General features: G+C 36.8%; 1 long non-coding RNA gene across 1 annotated transcript in view; it reads left to right on the top strand.

Moving 5' to 3' along the window:
* LOC114678133 (uncharacterized) overlaps positions 1–20,867 on the top strand; it is a 93,228-nt gene that overhangs the window by 46,317 nt on the left and 26,044 nt on the right. The window contains exon 8 of the long non-coding RNA XR_003729400.2: positions 15,076–15,138. This is a non-coding gene — a long non-coding RNA (uncharacterized LOC114678133). The remainder of the gene's footprint in view (positions 1–15,075; positions 15,139–20,867) is intronic.

Genomic DNA, 20,867 nt, shown 5'->3' with positions numbered 1-20,867 from the left:
CTTCTTTGCTTTGGCTGCCAGGAGGCTCAAAACAAAATTACCATTTATTATTTGTTTATTTGTTTATTTATTTATTTATTTATTTATTTGTTTTGAGACAGAGTCTCACTCTGTCATCCAGGCTGGAGTGCAGTGGCATGATCTCTGCTCACTGCAAGCTCTGCCTCTCGGGTTCACGCCATTCTCCTGCCTCAGCCTCCTGAATAGCTGGGCTATAGGTGCCCGCCACCATGCCTGGCTAATTTTTTTGTATATTTAGTAGAGACGGGGTTTCACCATGTTAGCCAGGATGGTCTTGATCTCCTGACTTCATGATCCACCCACCTCGGTCTCCCAAAGTGCTGGGATTACAGGTGTGAGCCACCGCTCTCAGCCTGCCGTTTTATTTGTAATTAACTTGTTGGGGCTTTTACTGTTCAGAGTCTATCTAGTAACTTTCCCATTGTTCTCATCTCACCATTTTACCTTTATTATCTCTTCAGCTTTATCTTGTTATTTATAACAGTACTATATGTTATTATATAGTCTATAGAGCTATATAGACTACAAAATAACATTATAAGACTATTATATTGCATCAGAATCTTTATATTAATTTTTACTTTATTGTGAGTGCAGTGGATATTGCTGTTTATATACCCATTATTGTATTTGCCCTAAGTAAACTATCCCAGTGTTCACTTAATGATGTACCTCCTTCTGTCACCCTTGATTTCAGGAACCCTGTCTCCATCTTCAGTTCTGGAGGTTCATGTAAGTTGTTTGGAGCTAATTCATGCAAAACTGGCATAGTGATTCAGGAATCCAGGTCTAAGACAGTTAGCACTTGCTAGGCCCCTGGACTCCATTCATGAATCGATCAAGCTCAGTCTAGAGACACAAGAGGGAGAAATTCTTAGGGTTCTGAGTCAGACAGTTCCTGTGACTGAAAAAGTAACCACTGGATGTCAGAGGGAAGTATATACACTGAGTAAGGGGCAATCATAAAACTATGGAGAAACTGAGTTATAGTCTTCAGGTGAATAAATCCTGAAGTCTAGCTGGTTTCTAGGTTTCTTTTTTCCTGAGCCAAATATATTTCCTTATTATTTAAGATAGTCTGAATTTTTGTTGCTTTGTTATTGTTGTTTTCACTTAAACAAACCACCGCTGATATGGTTTGGATGTTTTGAGCCCTCCAAATCTCATGTTGAAATGTGATTCTCAGCATTGAAGTGAGTTCTCACTCTGAGTTCATGCAAGAGCTGGTTGTTTAAAAGATTCCTTCTCTTGCCATGAGACACACTGCCTCCCTTTCACCTTCTGCCATGATTGTAAGCTTCCTGAGGCCCCCAACCAGAAGCTAAGCAGAGGCTGTTACCATGCTTATAAAGTCTGCAGAATGATGAGACAAATAAACCTCTTTTCTTTCTGAATTACCCAGCCTCAGATGTTACTTTATAGCAAAGCAGAATGGACTAACACAACCTCAGATCCTTTCAGGAGCAAGGTACAACATAAATAAATAAATCAAGACTAAAAAGTAACAGCACATGGAACAACAGTAGCCATTCATGACTACATCCGGCTCCTTTTGCCAGCCCTGCCTCTCACTGTGTGCACCTCTGCTTCCACAGCCCCACCCACACTCCAGAAGGACTGGTGGTTCTCTGGATGCATCATGCCACCCCCTACCTTCTTGACTCTGCACAAGCTATTATGTACCATCACAATGTATTATTTCTGTCCATTAATGAGTCAACACAAATATCCCTTCCTAAAAAAGACCAACCTGAGCTTGCTGAGCCTGCTTACATACATCTATATTTCTATCTGTCTATCTATCTATCTATCTATCTATCTATCTATCTATCTATCTATCTATCTACATCCATCCATCCATCCATCCATCCATCCATCCATCCATCCATCCATCCATCTTTCCATCTATCTAATTCCTCTGCATACTGTATGTCATCTCTCCATTTCTACAGCCATGACATAGCTTTGTGGGTGGTTATGTGTCTCCCCTAGGCAGTAAATTCCTTGAGGGCAGGCACCAGGTCTCTTCACCTTGGCATCATGACTGCCTAGTATAGTGCCTGCCACATAGCAGCTTCTCAATCCATTTGCATACAATTTGTTGTCTTTCAAAGTAAGCATCTGGAAACTGAGAAATAAGAAGGAATTGGGTTCTTTGGTGACAGAAGTTTGATCCCAGAGAACAACTTCATGTATTACTTTGGAAAGAGCTCAGAAAATCTGGGGATAGATTCTATAATTTCCGAGTATTAGAACTAGAAAGGCTTTTAATATAAACTTCTCATTTTCTACATAGGGAAACTGAGACCCAGAGAAATGAGATGACTAGCCCAAGGTTGCTTAGCTTATTAGACTTGGGACAGGACAAGAACCCAAGTCCTCTTCCTCCCAGACTGCTGTTTATGTGGCTACTTTTCCACTGTCTTGCATGCTCAACTCTTTGTGTGACCTTGGTTTGAGTCACTTAGTCCTCACTAACTCCTTTTTTCTCCATTGCAAGAATGGAATTATTCCTACTAAATCGTTGGGTAGAACCAAATGATGTAAACACGTGAAAATACTTTAAGCATCATTAAAATACAATGTTTTGTCTTAGGATACTTTTCAACCCTGTGTACTATGCAGAAAAAAACCATTCATTCTCCGTGGTGACAGGAAATATTGTAGAATCTTATAATTGGCAGGCCTACAAAGAGTAAAATTCAAGGCATTACAGACAGCATCTTTTTTTCATTTGTTTTAACAACAATTGTTTCATTTTAATAATCTGTGACAAGATGTTTAGCTAATAAGAAAAGCCTGGTAAGTATATCGGGTAAAAACAAATATAGTCAGCACTGTAGTCCTTTCCTAAAGTGCTTTGCTGTTAACCCTTTTGTCAAGTAGGGCGTCAGTACTGCTGGGCAGGCTCGTGTGAGATTTGCCAACCTTGGAGATTTCTGAAGAGTTGAAGTCAAATGGGGTTGTTTATTTCAGTGCTACTCAATGTGCCTAGTTTATGCATAAGAAACTTAATTTTTTTTTTTTAAAAAAGGCTAGAATATGGAATATTTGGGGATTTGTGAGGTCATGAGCATGAAATGAAAGGCATATCAAACCAGCTATTTTCCATTCTATCACCTCAAGCTTGCTCTTGCAAATGTTTATTTAGATAATTTAAGCAGTTTTTATTTATCATGAACTATGTGTTCTAAGTACAATGCTACATGTTGGGGAGATAGAGGGGAGAATTAAACCAACTGGGTTCCTCCCTAACCACAGCTATAGTCCCTTGAGGAAAATACATGAACAGGTAATGCTATGTATTAAGGGAAGTACAAAGTCCTATAGGAGAACTTGGCTGGACCCTCCATTATTTCCAGGGATTGACTGAAATATCAGAGTGTACCTCTGGGCTAGTTTTTAAGTCTGACAGTCAGTCACTCTCATTTGCAGTTTAATTTCAACTTTCCAGTTCTAAACTTTTCAGGATGCTTTATTTGTCCTATGCCTATATTTAATAATAATGATAGCAAAATAGCTACTACTTAATAAGTACTGTGTGATACGTTCTAAATAGCATCTTACACAAATACTTATGTTTAGTTTAACCCTTCAAATAACTCTAGTTTCTATTAGGAAACTGAATCCAAAGTAAGTCTTTTGTAATTTGGTTGCTAATTCTTCATACAAATTTATTCTGCTCATCTAAATTGTTTTGGTCAGTCTTCTTAGTCAAATTTTCCCTATTAATGTGTATTTGTATAATTGGAGGTTGATGATGATGACATTAACTCATGTTTATTGGTGCTTACTGTTTTGCTAGACACAAGGCTAAACTCTTCACAAAGCATCTTTTCATTTAATTGGTACAAAAACCTTATGAAGTAGGTCTAATTTTTCTCCATTTTTGACAGATGAGGAAATGGAGGCCCAGAGAAGTTCAATTTTCCTGATAGATACACAACTACTTAGTGAGAGACCTGGAATAAAATCTGTATCCTCCCATATGCTAAGCTTGAAAATTGAATGCTATGCTACTTGAATACTACGCTACTTCTTTTGAAGTCGCATGGTATTCCGCAGTCGAAAGATGCTACCCATGAACAGATGATTTTATATGTCTCCTAGAAGACCATCATGTAGAACTCTGCCTAGACTGCCCTTTCTAGTTTCGCCACTTGACTGACTCCATTGTTTGTGTTTTCTTAATTGTCATTAGGCTTCCAGTTAATCACAGTCCGTTGTTCACATAGACTTATCACGTCTCCCTCCCAAACTCTTGAAATGTTGGCAGGTAAGTACAGATATTGTTCTGCAAGAACAAAAAGAATAGTAGGAGAGACAATAATGAATGGAATGGCTCAACCACTTTTCTGAAGATAGGAAACAGATGCAGGCATGGCAAGCAACTTAGCAGAGTGGAGAAAGTACCTCCTTAAATGCCTGCAGATGACTTGCCCATGGAGCCTGAGAAGCTCTGCAAGAAGAGTATAGGATCAGTGGAAGGCTGGAGGGACAGGCTCAAATAGAGTGACTGGCAGACCCCTGAGGGTGCAGCTTCCTCCCAGCCTTTCCTAGCCAGAAGGTGGTTACATCCTTGCCTTTTACTGTCACACTGGAGAAAAGTCATTTGTTGGAGAATAAACTAGTGGGACTGTGGTCTCAGGGACACCAACATCTGGGGAGAGCAAGGTAGTGTGGCATGGGGTTAAATGGGATTAAAGAAAATCTATATAACAAATTCAGAGACACTCAGCACCCTTCCCCCATTGCTTTAGAAGGCCAACAGCCAGACATATGTCCTATTCTTCACCTTCTATGGCAGCAGATTGGAAGGTCATTTTGTGTAGAAATGAAGTGGGCCCAGAGACATTTTTAGAGACAGACATGTGGAGCTCTACATGAGGAAGGATGGCTTGCCCTTTCATTACTATCAGTAAAACCCAGCAATTAAGTATCTGCCCATGCTTACAGTGTTCAGATAAAACACTTGGTGCTTCACTCTGAAAAAACAAGTGGACAATCCCGGATAACTGGGTATTTTGAGGAAGGCTTTCCACATGAAAGAGCCGAAAACACGCAAAAGATCAACCAATGAAAGAAACGAATCTTTTTTTTTTTTTTTTTTTTTGAGACGGAGTCTCGCTGTCTCCCGGGCTGGAGTGCAGTGAGTGGCCGCAATCTCGGCTCACTGCAAGCTCCGCCTCCCGGGTTCACACCATTCTCCTGCCTCAGCCTCCTGAGTAGCTAGGACTACAGGCGCCCGCCACCATGCCAGGCTATTTTTTTGTTTGTTTTTGTATTTTTAGTAGAGACGAGGTTTCACAGTGTTAGCCAGGATGGTCTTGATCTCCTGACCTTGTGATCTGCCCACCTCGGCCTCCCAAAGTGCTGGGGTTACAGGCGTGAGCCACCGCGCCTGAAAGAAACGAATCAACAAAAACAACAAGGAAAAGGAATTCAGTGAAATAGAGACAATGTTGGGAACAGAGGAAAACTTTTAAAAAGCTGCCACTAATAACTTCAGAAAGACAAGAAAATTTGTTGCATCTTTAGAATAACAACAGGAAGCTAGGGAAAAAGAAACATCAGAGCAATAAAGAGCTGTTGGGGAAAATATTTTTATTTCATACACCAGAAAAGAAATTTAAAAGTGCGTACAATTTTGGAAAATAACTGTGTTGAAAAACAAGAGGAATAATGATGAATAAGAAGGAAGGAAAGAAAATTAGAATCTCAATCTGGGAAGCTTCACCTCTAAACATTAGGAGTTTCAGAAAGAGAAGATACAGAAAAAGGAAAGGATAAGATAATCAAATGAATAATGTAGGAATATCTGTCACAGCTGAAATACGTGAGCTTCTACACTGACGGGTTCCCTGATTGCTCAGCACACTGTACACAAGAAGACCCTAGATGAATTATTTGAGATGAAAGAGGGAGTGGGGGAGAGAGAGAGAGAGAGACAGAGAGACAGAGAGAGAGAGAGAGAGAGAGGAAATTCAGAATGGCTTCTGAATGTCGAAGCATTCAGCAACACTGAATGCTAGAACAAAAAAAGCAATGTTTTCAAAACTTGGAGGGATAATTATTTTCAACCTACTATTCAATACTAAGCCAAATTATCGATTTAGGGTATACCATAGTGTATAGACATTTTCTGACAAGAAAAACTCAAATGTTTTACCCACTCCACATATTTTCTTAGGAAGCAACTGAAGAATGTTCTTTATAAAATGAGGGAGTCAATCAAGGAAGAGAAAGATGTGGTATTAAGAAACCAGGCCATGTAATGCCTGGGGTAGAGGAGGGTGGAGAAAAGAAGGCTTAGCATGAAAGCCAGGTAGCTAGCCTGGAGATCAAAGGGTCCACAATAGGAGCAGAAGAACTGTAGGCTGTGGGAGAAAGGGTGCAGGATGGGTGGGTCGAAGAAGGGAGGGCAGGAGGCAGAAATGGATAGAGTGTTTGAAACTGTAGCCCAGCAAGTGCAAAAATTACTGGTAAGTTTTAAAAGATCTGTTGGAGCATTTAGGACAAAAGTGATAGTAAGTATGTTTAAAAAATGAAGAGAAACCGGAATGTATTAAGAACCCAAGGAAAAACAATAAGTTCTAGGAGAAGGAATATGTAATTATGGTACATTACATGGTTCAGTAATAAACAACATTTATATACTCATAATGATGCCCCCAGCATTTGATATATAATTAAATTAGGGATGTTGGTTGAGGATGGCATAAGAAAGCTAACCCCTTAACTTCTGTAATGGGAAGTTAACACAAAAGACTGAAAATTTATGAAACAAGATTTCGCAGTATAAGCATATTATTTAGAGATAGGGAAACAATTACCAGGAGAAGTAGGTAAAACAATTGAAAGAGGTTGGCTCTGGGGAGCAGGACTGGGGTTTTGATGGTGACTGGGGCAGGAGATTACCATTTTCTCAGTATAATCTAGTTTATTTTATTTAAGAAAAAAAGAACATTTATTATTTAGATGAAATAAGCAACCAGTATTAAAAATCATGCTTCCTGTGCAGCTTTTCTTGATGCCTTCCATGCAATCAAAATTACTTGTCTTCCCCTCTTCTCCCACTCCAAATCACCCTCCTCATTTTGTACTCATCCGGATTATATGACCTATTTTGCTAGTTTCATTTATTTATGCTCTGGCATTTGAGACTAGATGATGAGTTATTTGAGTGTAGGGGCTATGTCAAAGGTTTCCAAAATTGTCTTGGTTCACGTTGCCTTTATTGTCTCAGTAATGTTTTGATGGGGCCCGTAGTCTAAAATAAACACGTAATGGGTCTGTTTATTAGGTAATTAGGTCCAAACAACTTAAGATATCTTCTCTAAGTGTTTTAGTAAGGAGCACCAGCAATTTACAGCACATGTTGTTCATATCAGAGAGGTCCCAGTTGGTGTTCCTCAAATAAGACTAACTTCCCCACAAAAAGGGTTGCTTAAATTGCTAACCACAATAATAGTGAAAATTTAAAATGAAAGAGAAAAAGACTAATCCAGAATTCTGCCAGTGAAAAACATCACCTGTTTTCACTTCCACATTTCTATCTAGCTTTTTCCATATGCAGAAAATTACATATTTTTACATATAATCAGTAAAGATGTAATTTTGTGTCATATTTTCTCAAGACTTTCAGACACAGCCAGCTTTCTTTGCCAGTACGTGGTCTTCATAATGGTCATTTTCAACAGCCGTGTTATATTTCATCAGATTTTAGTGACTATTGAAACATTTCCCTGTGAATGGATATATTGTTTGATTCTTCTTCCTCTACAATTAACATCTTCCTACACATTTCTCTATTCTTCTTTGTGATTATTTACCTCCGTTATTTTCTGGTGGAGGCTAAAATGGGTATGAATTTTTAGAGTATAGGAATCTTAAAACAGGGAGAGAAGTTGCTTTGTTAAACCTCAAACTTAAGGCAGGGACACCCTTTAAAGCCATACGCCTCTTCTTGACTCCTTTCTATAAATTTCACTTTCTCACAAGAAAGTTTATCCAACTGCTGGCCAATTCAAATTTCTAAAACCCAGTTTCTTGAGCTCCACACAGCATCATTTACTTGACTTGCTGGCCCTCATTCTGTCCTCAGGAGCCATATGAAACAAGTATGTTTTCTTCCTCCACGTGATAGCCTTTCAAATATTTGAGGATGATGATCATGGACAGGTTGACCTTTGTACAATCTTTTGACTAAGGTATTCCCAGTCTCTGACTGTGAATCCTCCCACACAATCACCTTTGCCATTTTCTGCCCCAGTTACCCAAACTTCTTCCATTCCTGCCAAACATCCACAGCTCCCCCAATCTCCTCCATGGGCTGTCCCTTTAGATCTATGCCACTATATCCTGTTACATCAAAGATGCCATCAATTGTAAGATGCAATATGATTTTTAATTTTTTTTAACTAAGAAACAAAAACCACTGCCAATTAAACTCTGACATGATATCAATTGTAAAGCACACCTCATTTTCCGAGATAATAAAATATGAAAAAAATGTGTCTTAGAATCAATGACACACAGGAAGGCAATTGTTTCTTTTGTTTTTTAATTTTTTTATTTCCATAGGTTCTTGGGGAACAGGTGGTATTTGGTTACGTGAGTAATTTCTTTAGTGGTGATTTGTGAGATTTTGGTGCACCCATCACCTGTGCAGTATACACTGAACCCAATTTGTAGTCTTTATCCTTTACCTTCTTCCCACCCTTTCCCTCTGTGTCCCCAAAGTCCACTGTGGCATGGCTTTGCAACTTCATAGCTTAGCTCCCTCTTATTAGTGAGAACATATGATGTTTAGTTTTCCATTAATGGCAGTTGTTTCATCTCTTCCAGTTTGTACCTTGTGAGTGAGTCCCTGGGTTGGGGGTGGTTGCTGGTGTGTGTGTGTGTGTGTGTGTGTGTGTGTGTGTGTGTGTGTGTGTGTAGTATGTGTTGCAAAGGTGTGTTCATCCATCCTATAGATAGCAATGTAGTTCTATTCCAATAATCATTTATAGTAAGAATAATTGCAAAGTCATAACTCAGGAATGGAGAAATTGCAGTTAAAGCACTGATGATGAGTATTGAAATCAGCTTAAAAGTAGAGCAAATCTGAAAAACTATTGAATTTATGGTCACATCTTCAAATGCAAATGGCATAAGCTTTCACAATGTCACAGTAATAATTTAACAAATTCAGGATAGGGGTAGAGAGAAGATGTGTCTGTTGGGAAGTATAAGAATTCTAATATTCTCATGTCAAATAATCCATGAATGGTATGTAAATTTGAAGCCTAGTTTAAAAACATAATGACCCCAGCCTCTTAGTAAATTCACAACCATATTCATGCCTTTAAATTTGGCAATCTAGAGGGGTCTTTTAAGAATTGATGTTTCTTACTGGGAAGAAAATTGAATATTTTTTAGCAATTTATTGAATTCTACATGATTTATACTTTACTGTAAATTCAAATAAAAGTAATTAATACTTTTATTAATGGTAGCATTTATAGTACAATTCATTAAAAATTTTTATTTCTAAGTTTTCTAAAGTACAGTTGATTCAAGAATTCATGGTTGGTGTGTTCTATAAAGTCACTAGGAAAACTGAATTAGAGAATACTCAACCATTGTTCCTGGGGGAAATTATGTTTCAGGTTAGGTTCCTTCGAGCCTCTGATCACAGCATCTTCATCAACTGATCATTGCAAAATTGTGTGTTTTATGTGTGTTTCTGTTTAAAGGCACCTTATTTAATATATATTGTTGATTCATTTAAATCGAACCCGCGACTGATGGCATTGTGATTCATGACTGAATTGAGCTTATCCAACACTTGTATTTTCTCACATCATAGCTTCTTGCACTTTGGAAAACTAGACGGAACTTCAGCATTATGCTTCGAAACCACTGTAACCTGTAAAATCACCAACATGAAGCACAAAAATGGGAATTACATGGCACAAAATAGACTGTGCAAAGGATACTTATTTACAGTATAAGTGCTGAAACCAAATGGCAGGACATCACCTGGTTTGACTTAGCTGGGAATGTGTATGTCAGGTGACTCAAATTTCTGCTACCGTGTCCATGTCTGTGAATGGCCACAAAAGCTCCAGTAGTATTGATTTTGGGATTACAAACAAATTTTAGCATGTAGGCAAATTCACAAATATGGAATCCACAAATAATGAGGATACACTGTATCTCTAATAAGGACTTCTTTCACCCTTCTTTCCCCTTTTCCTCCCTAACTTCATACCTGTTCTGACATCTTCTTATCCATAGAGAGATGTCTGAAATTGTATGAAGAAAGAATTGACAAACACTATGATTGGGTGGTAGAATTTTTAATTTGTATTTGAAAACAAAAATATAACAGTATACATTGTAACACATATAATGAAGTCATTATTGTTAAAACATTGATATTAAACTTTATTATTACATATTACAAAAAATAAAATATAGTAAGACTTTTCGTTTGTTTACCACAATGATATTTGTGCTGTTTTTTTCCATGCTATAATTCAATCTTTCATTAGGAGGTAAGGAAATAGGTGGTCATACACTGCTGATTTTAGTGTAAATTAGCACATTTTGGGGGGGAAGAAAAATGTCAATGATTTTCATTTCATTCATTAATTCCATTTAGGAATTTTACCCATGGAAATAATCCCCCCAATTTTATTAATAATATTATTATTGTTAATAGTTGTAAACATATAAATCAATTCAACAGAACATCAACAAGAGCTCAGAAAAAGGAAATACAGCTTTTAGAAATCATGTTCTTTAAGAATATGGATGACATTGTTAATGTAATGACAGATAAAATACTATACATGCAGATACAGATGTTAAAAAGACTTGAAGGGCTGGAAGAGGTAGCTCATGACTGTAATCCTGGCACTTCGGCAGGCTGAGGCAGGTGGATCATCTGAGCCCAGGAGTTTGAGACCAGCCTGGGAAACATGGCGAAACCCTGTCTCTACAAAAAATAAAGAAATTAGCAGGGCATTGTGGTGTGCGCCTGTAATCCTGAGGTGGGAGAATCGCTTGAGCCCAAGGGATGGAGGTTGCATGCAGTGAGCTGTGATCTCACCACTGCACTCCAGCGAGAGAGAGAGGCGGAGGGAGAGAGAGAGAGAGAGAGAGGAAGAGGAAGAAGAAGAAGGAGGAGGAAGAGGAGCAATGGAGGGAGAGAGGGAGGGAAGGAAAGGAGGAAGTAAAGAAAGATTTGAAGAATGTATAGCTAAAATGTCAGCAGTGATTGTGTCTGGGAGACAGGGTTCTAGGTAAGTTTCATTTAAAAACTATTTGTAGGTATGATTCACCATTTCTACAGTAAATATGTACTACTTTATAAAAATTGATAAAATTATTTTAAAATATACTTGGCCCCTCAAGGAAACATCACGATAATGGTATAATTCACACAAACATTGTTTTTCTGTTGTTGTCATGATTTTTCTTTAATTTTTTTCTTAAATTCTGGGGTACATGTGCAGGACGTGCAGGTTTGTTACATAGGTAAACGTGTGCCATGGTGGTTTGCTGCACTTATCAATCTGTAACCTAGGTATTAAGCCTAGCATGCATTAGCTATTTTTCTAGGCAGTACCATTCAGGACATATGTAAGGGCAAAGATTTCATGACGAGATTGCCAAAAGCAATTACAACAAAAGCAAAAATTGACAAATGGAATATAATTATACTAAAGAGCTTCTGCACAGTGAAAGAAACTATCATCAGAGCAAAAAGGCAACCTACAGAGTGTAGGAGAAAATTTTTGCAATCTATCCATCTGACAAAGGTCTCATATCCAGAATCTACAAGGAACTTAACCAAATTTACAAGGAAAAACAACCCCATTAAAAAGTGGGCAAAGGACATAAACTGACACTTCTCAAAAGAAGACATTCATGCGGCCAACAAACATGAAAAAAAAAAGCCCAACATCACTGGTCATTAGAGAAATGCAAATCAAAACCACAATGAGATACCATCTCATGCCAGTCAGGATGGCAATTGCTGTCATCATTTTTGTTGTTGTTGTTGTTATTTTTTGAAGACCTTGTACTTGTTTGGCACTCTCATAAATATTGTATCATTTAAAGTAATTTGTAATACAATCTTATGAGGCAGATTTACTTATATTCAATTTATGGATGAGAGTACCAGAGAGATTAAACACATAATCCAAGGTTCTCCAATTAATTAAGGTCCCCCCAATTAAATCCAGAGTCCAGATTTAAACACAAACCTTCCCACTTTCACCTACAAATGACAATGTCAGAGTTGAAAAGCCATTGTTCTACAGAGACTAGTAGAGCAATCTACCATTTTATTGCCAAAAAATAAAAGACATTTTCTATAATGTAATTTATTTGAACCTCACAACAATCCAATGACTAAATGAAGTACTACTAAAGATGGTTCTTTATATATAATTAGAAGTTATTCCAATTAGGAAATTATGATGTTCAATATATCATTCATTCATTGATCCTACATGTTCCTGTCATGTTCCTAAAACATGCCAGGCATTGTTCTAGTCACCGGTGATGTTAGCAATTAACAAAACAAGTTGCTTACACTGATGAAGCTTTCCTTCTTGTTTGGAGAGACTTTGCCCTAAAAGCAAAAATGGGAAAGGACTTTCCCAGTTTTATGATTCTTCTATTTCTGGGTAGGGGGCTTTGAGCAGTGTGGTTAACTTTGTCCTCAGTTGGAGAAGTTGGAGGAGGAATACTTTTTGGAGACTCAAGTGTGTATGGAAAATCAAGGCCTTAAACTGGAGATGCCTATTAAATATCTAATGAGGATGTTAAGCAGGAAGTTACATTTTTGAGTATGAAGTTTAGGTGAGAGGTCATGTGTGGAGATATAAATTTGGGAGACATTGGCTTACATATGGTACTTAAGTCATGGAATTATATGCAATTATATAGGGAGATGGTGCCCTGAAGCACACCAACATTTAGACGAGTGGAAGATTTGGAGGCACCGAAAGGGACTGAAAAAAATAAATAAATAAAGATAGAAATCCAGAGAAGTGTGGTGCTATGGAAATCATTTACTGTAGAACTTGGATTAGAATGCAGTTCTGATTCCTAGTGTTTGTACCATTCTCCAGTTACTGAAGATTTTAGTATGCTTTTTTCTTTTTATGCTTACGATTTTGTCTCTAAAAGAGTTATTTAAATAATAATTGAAGTGGTAGATTTGCCAGATGGTAATTGCTAAGACGACTTTCTTGACTCTCTAAGTCTTTTGGGCACAAGTCCAGTTTTCTGTAACCTTCAAACATATGTGTAAATAGTTCAGTGAGTTCATTACCAAACTCCCTGAACAGAAAAGCATGATATCATCCAGAAGCCAATTCTCACTTTAAGGTAAATGGAGCAATGAACCATTTACCTTAAAGGACCTTCACAAGTAGATTCATCTAGTTGTAATGTCCTTCAAAATTCACACTTTGTTTTTTTATAATTCTTGCTTTTCCATAAAGGTAAAACCATCGTGTAATAAATTGAACTAATTTTCAATGCAGTGTGTTTTTATACCTGCATATGCTCATCTGTGCACCACCCAGATTAAGAAATACAAATTTTCCAATACCTCGCAGCCACTTCCATGCCCTTTCCCAGTCAATACCAACACTCTTCACTTTCCTCCATCACTATTCTGATTTCAATTTCTATTAGCTACATTTACCTGATCTTGAACTCCATATAAATGAAATTAAACAGTATTTTTTTCCTTTGTTTCTGGCTTCTTTCATGTAATGTGATGCCTGTGAGATATGTGGTAGTAGTTTGTTCTTTTAAAAATCTTTCTGTAATATTTCATTTTATGAATATACCACAATTTACATGTACATTCTGCTGATGAGGGACATTTGGGTTATTTCCAGTGTTTGACTATTATGAATGAAACAGCTATCGTGAACACACCACTCATTTCTCCTGGTTATATGCTTGGGAGTGAATTGGTGGATGTATAAACGCATTTAGGAGTGGAATTACTATGCCATAACATAGGCATTTGTGTTTTTCTTTTATTCCAGTCTCTAAAAAATACAAATTAAAATAATGCGTCATTTATTGCTTATGAAGTTAGTAAGTATTTCAGTACGTAGACTACCATTTTCTGTTCTCACCTTCACACACTGCTGGTTGAAGTATGAATTGGTATACTCTTTTTTAGAAAGTATTTTGCTTTTATACTACTTGACCCAGGAGTCTTTTCTCCTTTTAATGTTTTAGAACCCATCCCAAGAAAATAATAATAAATATTGTTAAACGTTCTGAAACAAGATATTTACTGGACAACTATTTGTAGTAGAAAAAACAATGCAAATGATCTATGTCCATCAATAAGGAATACTTGAAGTAAATTATGTAAGAACCCCTCAATGAAATATTACATTTTATCTATGTAGGTATCAATAAAATGTGATTTAGCATTTTATCAGTTGTATATCAATAAAGTTTGACTTTTTTACTATGAACAAGTTTATAACAATGTAGAAATATGGTTTGCTACAATGCTAAATGTTAAAAGTAGAACATATGTTTAAAGCTTGAACATAACTTTGGATATGGAAGAAACATCTCCCAGGAAGAAATGTCAACAAATTGCTAGTGCTGACCAACAGAATGAGAAATTGCTGGGTGATTATTCCCTTTACTCTATTTTAAAAAATTTCTGAAATGTTTAGTCCAGTTGTATTTGTGTGATTGGCTGCCTTTACTGGTCATTTGAGATGAACACTGATTATCCACCTAATAAGTACTTTTTAGTTCAATACTTACCACAGATGGTGGGACCTGGGTGGAACCAAGGTTTCCTAATGCTTCTTAAGAATTTCGTTTTTCCTAATACGCTTCCCAGTGATAACATCATTTCTTGTTGTTGTGTTTTGCATAGACATAATATTTTTACCATTTGCAACAAACAACTGGTTTTGGTATTTTCAAACCAAACTAGTTTCTTAGGGCTGCCAAAACAAAGTACTACAAACTGGGTAAAACAACAATTTTACTCTCTCACAGGTCTGGAGGCTAGAAGGTTGAAATCAAGGTATTAGCAGAGCCATGTTTCCTATGAAGGCGAAGGTAAGGAATTTCCTTGACCCTTTCAGCTTCTAGTGGGTCCTGGGGTTATTTGGCTTGTGGCAACATAACTCCAATCTCTGTCTCTGTATTTTCACATGGTCTTTTCCCTGAGTATTTCTCTGTGTCCTCCCTTCTTATAAAGACACCAGTTTTTGGACAAAGGATCTACCCTATATCCAGGATAATTTCATCTTGAGATCCTGAATTAATTTACATCTTCAAAGACACTATTTAAAAATACCACATTCTGAGGTTCTGTGTGGACATGAATTTTGAAGGAACGCTATTTAATCCACTATGAACAGTAACAACAATATTATCAACAATATGTCTTGTGATTTTTAAGTCCTTAAGCTTAATATACCTAATAAAGTTTATAACAACGGTTTCCTTAAATATATTGCCTTCTTTGTAAAAGGTGAGTGGAACCCCAAATTTTTAATAGTGTGATTTTGAGAAGTAGGAGCCAGAAAAGGTTAAGGAATCATATAGTCTGAGATGCTTCAGGCTCTGATTTTGTAATGCTTTGGGAAGACGCATGTATCTCCACAAGAGATGAGATCTGAAAAGGTTAAGGGTTGTGTCTAATGTGAACTTACTGGAAAAACAGGAAATGAATGAGGCGCCTGAACATTGAACAGAGATTTTGTTCTTTGCCATTTCTCTTCATGATGTAGAAATTCCAGTAATCCATTATCCACACTAAATCCTTTAGTAGGATGATGTGAATTGCTGTGCCTCATGACTCTTCCATTGGTAGTGGGAATTGTTTTCCCAGCAATTGAGACCTCTAAATTCTGATATTTTTGTTGAGGGAAATTCCAAAAGCACTTACTGTAAAATGAACATGCAGGGGTGAGTTTCTGGCAATTGGGCTTTCCACAGTGTTTTATAGTCGTGTAAATTAGATGTAACAAAGGAAGCCTTTGGACCACAGGGGTCTTTATCCTGACTAAGCAGCAACACCAGTGTTTAGGACAATACCAGAGAGAAGAGTGACATTCAGTTACTCATTTATTTAGAAAATATTTATTGAACACCTATGTACCATTCCCTGGGCTATGCGTTGGGAATACCACAGTGATCCAAACAGTGCTCCTTCTTTCAAGGAAATCTGGGGTCTTATGGGGCAGATGAACAAGTAAACAGGCATTCAGAGTACAGGGAAGGATATGGGATAGGTGGCATAGAGAAGTGCAAGATACAAGCAATTATGGACCACCATAGCAGTTTAAAAGAATCAGCACCTAATGTAATCTATGTGTGGTGGTGGTGGTGGGGTGTCATGAAGTTCTTGGTTGAAGCGTCAACTAAGCAGAGATCTGTAGGGTGAACTCAAACAGGTCTTCGTCATAAGAGGGGTGAAATAATGTATTCATGGTTAAGTTCTTGGTCGAAGCATCAACTAAGCAGAGGTCTGTAGGGTGAACTTAAACAGATCTTTGTCATAAGAGGAGTGAAATAATGTATTCATGGTCTTCCATGCTTATCAGAAGAGTCTTATTTCCACTTTTCTTCCTATAACTACAATTTCAATCAATAGGGGAATGCATCAGCCTTTGTATGAGGAACCACAAATTTAGGCAATTGACACCCAGGGTATATTCTATGACGCATTGTTTGGAAGAATGCCTCGTGATCAGTTATCTCCATGTATTAATAGTAGGAGTTCATCTAATGCTGATTAATAATAACAACAAGGATTTATCAGGGGCAGCCAGAACTTGAGATATTTGATGAATCTAGGGTTTTATTTTAAAGTCAAAATAACTGAAGCCTCATATAAGAGAGTTTGTAATGAAGCTTGTGTCTTGTAAATATAGCTTATGTATTCTAAGTTTTTTGTGTATATGTATGTAGAAGCTTAGATTACCTTTTTAAAATAAACGAACAATGGTGCAAAATTGACCATTTGAACATTAAGTTAATTTTTTAATTACATGGAATATTATAAATGTGGAGAAAGCAAAAATAAATATGACAAATATTACCACCTTGCTATGTCAAATCTTAATATTTTTGAAATATTTGCTTCAAATACTATTTATTAAGAAGTAAATAATCAGAAGTACAGTTAAACCCCTCTGTGTTTCTTTTCCCTCCCGTTTTATGTTCTCATTCATCAGAGATAATTGCCGAATCCCATTAGAATGTTATTGTGAATTGGGTGTTTATCATTACCTAATTGCTCACCATAATCTATTCTTCTCTTCTTTGGAACAGGTAAATCTTGATTTTTAAAGGGAAGAGTATGTTTCCCAGTTGCCCTCGCAATGCTGTAGTACCATGATTTGGCCATTAAGATTGGGTAGTAGTGTTGTGTATAACTAAAAGGAAATCTCCTTAGAAATAAAGAAAAACATCTCCTTTGCCTGTTTCTCCATCCTGCCACTGGAACTTTGATATAATGGTTAGAGTTATAGCAAGCATCTAGGATCCTAGGATGAAAGACATTGTCTGACAAGGGCAGAGATACAGATGGAAGAATGCTGGGACTGATTTTCTTGTGGGTTGGCCATATATAAACCTTAGATGGTCTATCTCTCTGCATGTCTTTTACCTGAGAGAAAAACAGGCTGTCATGTTTGTTGTTATTTCTTCAGTCTTTATGTCTAGCAATTAAACTTAAAACTAGCATTGTAACTATTCTAACCTATCGGTATTAATAGTGTATTTTTCAAATTTAAATATATCAACATTCTATTTTTAACATTTGAATTTTGTTACATTTTGAGATTTATTCATTTTAACATATCTAGTTCTAGTTCATTTTTATTTTGTTTATAACATTATACAATTTAATAATTTTTCTGTTGGTGAACATTTAAGTGGTTTCTAACATCTTATTACAAACATGATGTGATAAACATTTTTAAAGAGATGGTCATTTTTACACTTATGCTAGAATTTCTTATTGAGTTTGTATATAATGAGTTAATATAATGTATCTTTAGAAGCATTCAAATTAAGTGAAGAAATAAAATAAAGCTGCTTCTTTTTGACTTCCATTTGAGGCCCTAGACAATGCAATAAGGAAAGAAATAAGAGGTATAAAATTAGAAATGAATAAATTATTATTTCTCCCAGTAAAATTTTCTCATAGAAACCCAAAGATAATTTATAGAACTATTTAGAACTTTTTTAGAAGTTCAGCAAGACTTCTAGATACAAGATCTATATATTTTGTTTATATATGTATGTATATAGTTTATATATTATTTACTGTAGAGATAACACATTCTTCACTTCTTATTTGCCTAGGTTTTCCATGTACCTATCATTAATTGATTCTAAAAGTCACAAAGTACAATCATTTTTTCAGTATAGTCAGATAAATTCAGGCAATATATCACGCGTGGAGGTGTGTGGAATAATTAGACAGAAAAAGACGGATTTGTTTTCTTTGAAGCCTTACATCTTTGTGAGCAGCTGTTGACTGGGGACATCCTTTACCATCATCGTGAGAATTACCTTACCTTTGCATCTCTCCTGGGTTGGAGTTCAGGGTAGTTTTTCATTCCTTGCTTTCTCTTTTTAGGTTAATGTCTTTGTTTGGTAGAACATAACCTTCATCTTCTTTCTGAATAAGAATACATGGCATGAACACAAAGAAAAGAACAACAGACACTGGGTCTATTTGAGAGTGGGGGGCACGAGGAGTGAGAGGAGCAGAAAAAAATGACTATTGGATACTAGGCTTAATACTTGGGTGATGAAATAATCTGTACAACAAACTCTCATGACGTGATATTATGTATATAACAAACTTTCACATGTACCCCCAAACCTAAAATAAAAGTTTAAAAAAGAAAGAATTCATGGCAGGTAATTTTTAAAGATATTGCCAGTTTGAAAAATTCTTCTTTCGACCTTCACATTTGGTTGATGGTTTGCCCTAGTATAGACTTCTAAGTTTAAAATCACTACCCCTCTCTTCACACTTGAAGATATTTCTCCATTGTCTTGTAGAATCTGGTGTTCCTGTAAAAAAGTTCAGTGCCACTCTCATACATGAGTGTATAAAATTGTATGCTTTTCTCCTCTATGGACCCTAAGTCTTTTATTTACCTTCACTGTTCTAATATTTCATAATACTATGCCCTGGTGAGGGTTTGTTTTTGTTTCTTGTGTGCAGAGTGTACTAGACTCTGAATGGGGTCTTTTAATCTCTAGATCCATATCCTTTAATCATGGGAAATTCTTGTACTGTTTTGTTATTATTTCTTTCCCTGTGTTTAATCTTTCTTTCTGGAACTCCTAATATTTAGCTATTGATCCTCCTAAAAGGATCCTTTATTTTAAAAAATTTCCTATTTTTAGCTCTTTGGACTTCATTCTAGGAGATTTCTTCAGATTTATCTTTCAAATACTAAACTGGATTAAAAATTTTTGCTGTCACATTTTTAATTTCGAAGAACTCTTTTTTTCCTTGTTGTCCAAATAGTATTTGTTCTTGTCTCATGAATGTAATATATTTTACCTCTTTGAGACATTTTAAAAACTTTCATTCTTACTTACTGTATTTTCTCTATTTTTGATACTTTTAAACAATTACTTTCATCTATCTATTATGTTGGAAGTATTCTTCAAAAAACTGACAAGTTTTTTGCTGTCCATTTATATTGAGAGATGAGGCACTTAAAAGTTCATTGAATGGCCAACACATGGGGTGAGGATTTTCTGAATGATGGGCTTCACTATTGGGTACCAAGCAGAGAGTCAACTAGTTCCTTGCAGAATCAGAGTACTCCAGTAACTACATGTCTTTTCACCTGGGGCCAATAGTCCAGAATCCTCAAGGCTACTGCCTGGGCTTGTAAACCTAGATGATGACCTTCTGGGAGTTGAGTGAAAAAGGAAACTGGGCTCTCCTTTTGAGCATTTTTAATTCTGCACTCTTCCCTCAGCTGTACCTGGTATCACTGAGTCCAGAGGCATTGGATTCCAGGGTTCAAGTGATAAACCTCATCTTTTGAGGCCCTGAGTGTATGTGGAAATGAGGAGAGTAGTTATCTCATTTGGGGTTTATGAGGCATCCTAGGAGTTGAACTGCTTCTCACACACACCTTTATTCTTTGTTTTACTGTATCTCCAGTGTCAGAGGTATCGGCATTTCTGATTCCTGGTTTCTATTCTGTTAGGGTTAGGCTAGGAAATAAGGCTAGGGTTAAATGATAGAATTTTATTCATTCTTTTCTGTCTCTATCTATATTAATTCTGTCCTACCTAATGATTTAAAAATTGTCTTCCCGTTGCCTTCAGGCCCATATAGGTCTCTAGGTCTCACCATAGCATTTCAGGCACCCTGTTTCACACACAACAGTAATGGGAATATTGTAAAGCCAATTTCCAAATAAGCTTGGTTCCATTTCTAATTGTGAGGTGGTGACTGTGCCCTCCAGTCCCTCTTGGGCTGGAAGCCTCCTAAAATCCATAGCACCAGGTAGGGCTGGGAAGTGGGGATTTTCCCCCTTATTTAGAAGTGGGAAAACCCTATATGTGTATCACTAGCTCTAAGCAGTGAGCCTAGCCCTGATTTTCCATCTTGGATGGCTTAAGTTTTATGATCATCACTCTGTGGGACCTGAACCCTTTGCCCCACTGCTGAGCCCCAGGTCCGGAGACCAGGAGGCTCTTGGCTGTATTCTCGAATTGGTTTTTTTTCTTTCGAGACAGAGTCTCCCTCTGTCATCCAGCCTGGAGTGTAGTAGTGTGATCTCAGCTCACTG

The sequence above is a fragment of the Macaca mulatta genome, chromosome 5 (assembly GCF_049350105.2).
Source record: "Macaca mulatta isolate MMU2019108-1 chromosome 5, T2T-MMU8v2.0, whole genome shotgun sequence".
Classification (NCBI taxonomy): Eukaryota; Metazoa; Chordata; class Mammalia; order Primates; family Cercopithecidae; genus Macaca; species Macaca mulatta.
Note: the sequence above shows the minus strand (reverse complement) of the source record. Positions and strands in the feature narration are given on the sequence as shown.